The sequence below is a fragment of the Sarcophilus harrisii genome, chromosome 3, assembly GCF_902635505.1.
Source record: "Sarcophilus harrisii chromosome 3, mSarHar1.11, whole genome shotgun sequence".
In the NCBI taxonomy this organism is placed as follows: Eukaryota; Metazoa; Chordata; class Mammalia; order Dasyuromorphia; family Dasyuridae; genus Sarcophilus; species Sarcophilus harrisii.
This window is the reverse complement of record NC_045428.1, coordinates 8249816-8253468: the sequence shown is the minus strand read 5'-3', so window position 1 is coordinate 8253468 and position 3653 is coordinate 8249816.

The following is a 3653-nucleotide window of genomic DNA, read 5'->3' as shown; positions in this document are numbered from 1 at the left end:
AAAAATCTCTTGAAGATGATGGGATCTGGGTTGAGACTTGAAGAAATCCAAAGAAGGTAGGAAGTAGAGGACAGGAGAAGAAACATTTCATGCATGTGAGACAGCTGGTAAAAAAAAAAAAGAAAGAAAGAAAGAAAAGAAAAGGACAGGAGATGAGGTTTTGTGTGAGATGAGGAGTAAGAAGGCTAATGTTATTGGCTCAAGTCCTGCCTATGCAATCTATCATCACCCCCGATAATTAATGTTGCCTTTCAATTTCATAGGCAAGTCTTGGAGATGATCAAATGGCAAAGAAGGAGCCAATCTACATTTTTTGGAGGAAATTCCCAATGCGAATGAAGTAGTAGATGTGGTCGTCAAAGGAAGAATGAGCTCAGTCTAGTTCCAACTTAGTTGTCATCCTCACCCAACAATACTCCCCAGACTGTGAACAACCCTTGGCTCTATCACAGATGGCCATGGAGATCCCTTTCAGTTCTGGGATTCTGTGGATATATTAAGTGTTTTACAAACCTTAAGAGCTGTTGGCTCTTAATATAAAAGCATTGGTTTTTGGAAGGTTCATGATAATAATAGCTTGTGTTTGTGTGTTGTTTTTAGGTTTTCAAAGTGCTTTACACATCATTACATTTGATCCTCACGCTAAGCCTAGAAGTTAGATGTTATTATTTTCAATTTAAAGATCAGGAAAGTGGGCCTCAGAGAAGCTAATTAATTTCCCCAAGGCCATACAACTAGTAAGTGATTGAGGTAGGATTTCAACCCAGGTTTTCCAGACTCCCCATCCAACATTCTTTTCACTTTACCATGTTTCTAGTGTCAAGGGACAAGCTGAGGCTGAGAGAAGTGTGGGTACATTATTTTAATAATATAGTTGAAATATAATTAGGAATCATGATAGATTGTTGGCAATGGGAGTGGAAAGAAGGAAGTTTCTGAAAAAGGTGTTGAAGAAGGAGCAGATTGAATATGCAGTGAGGGAGAAGGAAAACAGAAGGAATCAGAGATGTCTGAGTGATTGTAAATATGTGTGTGTGTTTTCTTGAACAGAAATAGGATTTTTAGGAAGAAGAAAAAGTTTGGAGGAAAGGATTTTTTATTGTTTGAAATATATAGGAGACAAGTGGAAATGGCAATCCAGATCTTAAAGAGAGAGATGAGAGCTCCCAAATATCCATTTGGGAGTCATCTGCAGAGATAAAAGCTGAAATTTTTAAAAAAATCAGATCAATCAACAATATTTTTAATTACTGTGTGATAAGCAGTGTACTGAGCACTAGAGATAAAAAGGGAAGACTATTCTGTAAGCTTCAAGACCTTACATAGTGAACAAAGAAGGGAAAGTTGGAAGAGACCTTACAGGTCACCTAGTTTAACCCATAGGTGCTCTTTATAGTATCTCCAACAAGAAGCTATTATCAGTCTCCATAGAGGATCTCCAGCAATGAGGTACCAATTTCTTCCAATATAACTCATCCTATTTTTAGACAGCTCTAGTTTGGAAATGTTTCCAAATAATAAACCCAAATATTTTCAATCTGATCTTTTACGTACTGCTTTTACGTACCTTTTGGATCCAGTAGGATAAGATTAATGCCTGTTCTATATGATAACCCCTCAAATATTTGAAGACGTGTGTCTATCATATATGAGATAAAAATAGCCCCAATTCCTCAACTGAACCATGATGGAATGTTCTATGGTCTTTTTATCACCACAATTACCCAGTTACGGAATGCTCTTCAACTTGTCAAAGTTGAAATTCGTTTACATAGCATTGAACAAAATATTTGTGTATTGATTATATCAGAAGACATTGGAATAAGGAACAGAGAGGATAGATTGCTGGTCCTGGGCATGGAGTGGGACGGGTCAAGAAATGATTCAGTTAAAAATCTCTTCTCTGATACTTACTAAATATGTTAACTATGGACATCACGTATTTTCTCTGATCTTCAATTTTCTAGCTGCTGGATAACATCTAAGTTCTCTTCCAGCTCTAAATCTGTGACCATCAAACTTGGTCCATAAAAACTGTCAGCTCTTTTACAGAATAGCTATTATCTCTCCAGACTTCTCTCCATATTGTACATATAAAGTTGATTTTTTGAGCTCAAGTGTAAGAAGTTTACATTTATCCAATTTGATTTTTATCTTATTAAATTTAGCCCATTATCCTAGCCATTTATAGGAAAGAATAAATTCATTGAATCACAGAATTTTAGAGTTGGAAGAGATACCAGGAATCATAAAGTCTAACCTAAAAGTCAATGAATCCCACTCTACAGCCTTTGCTGAAAGACTTCCTTTGGGGAAGAAACCAACAACGATGGTTCAGTCAATAAGAATTTAGTAAGCGCTTACTACTAAACCTTGAGGATACAAAGAATGGCCAAAAAATGGGCACCACCCTCAAGGAGCTCACAATCTAATAAGGGAGAAAAATGCAAGAATCTAGCTATGTATAACATGTATACAATATAAATGAGAGGCAATTTCAGAGAGAAAGTGCTATTATTAAGAAAGAATAGGAAAGACCTTCTCTGGAAGATAGGATATAAACTGAATCTTGAAGGAAGGATAAAAAAAAAACCAGAAAGCAAAGGTGAAGAGGTAGTGAAACGAGCAAGGAAGTAGAAAGAAGAAAGAAGCAAGGGGTAGACAACAGGGATTTCTAGAGGTTACAGAGATTTCAAAGAATTTAAAGATTAATTTTATAAAGAACTTTTCAGGTTTTGCAAGAATAAATGTTAGAAACTACTTATGCATATGTTTTGAAAAGAAAAGGCAGTATTAAAAAAAAGAAAGTAAAAAGAAATGCCTAAAAAATCCTTTTCAATTTGAGAATTGGACTCTCTGAAGAGAGAAGTTTTAGGAGAATTAGAAAGAAAATCAGATGATGAGGTATTGAATAATGAGCAGGCAAGGAAAACATGACAACAGGCAGTGTAGATTACTTTCGAGAAGTTTGCCAATAAAAGCAAAGAGAGCACAGTAAGTTAAGACAATAACAAGACCAAAAGGAGGAAAATTGTTTTGGCTATAGATGATGCAAGGTCACACTTATGAAATACTACTCAAGATATAACATGAAAACGATTGCTTAAGAGAATATAGCAGGAGCAATAGGAGGCCTACAGAGCAAAACAGATGAATTGATGTTCCTGGAAATCAAGAACTCGTCAGTATCTTCTTTTCTCATCTTTCCTTGCCAGACTAGCCCTTCATTTATTATAAACTTTTGTGCTTCAGTGTATAGCCATGTGCTCATGTTTTGGGTTTCATAGATTTGATCTAAACTTTTGGCTCATTATGTTCCTTCCCAGAATCCCATTGGGAAATCTCAGAATATAATTCTATTATTGTTCCTCTCTAGGTTTTCATCAAATTTTGGCAAGATTTGTGTAAATATTTAAGACAATAATGAATATGTGAACAGAATAGCCTTTTGTATATACTCCACTAAAAAAGCAAAACCACACATAAATATATTTTAAAAATACAAATATGTCAACTACTTAGAATAGCCCATAACAATTGATAGAATGCTTTCCTTTTTTACCCCTCATCTTTCTCTGGGCACTGAAGCTTCATACTCCTGCCTGTGATTTAGCATCCCTCAAAAGGGAAGAGTTTGCTGCTGCTGTTTTTCA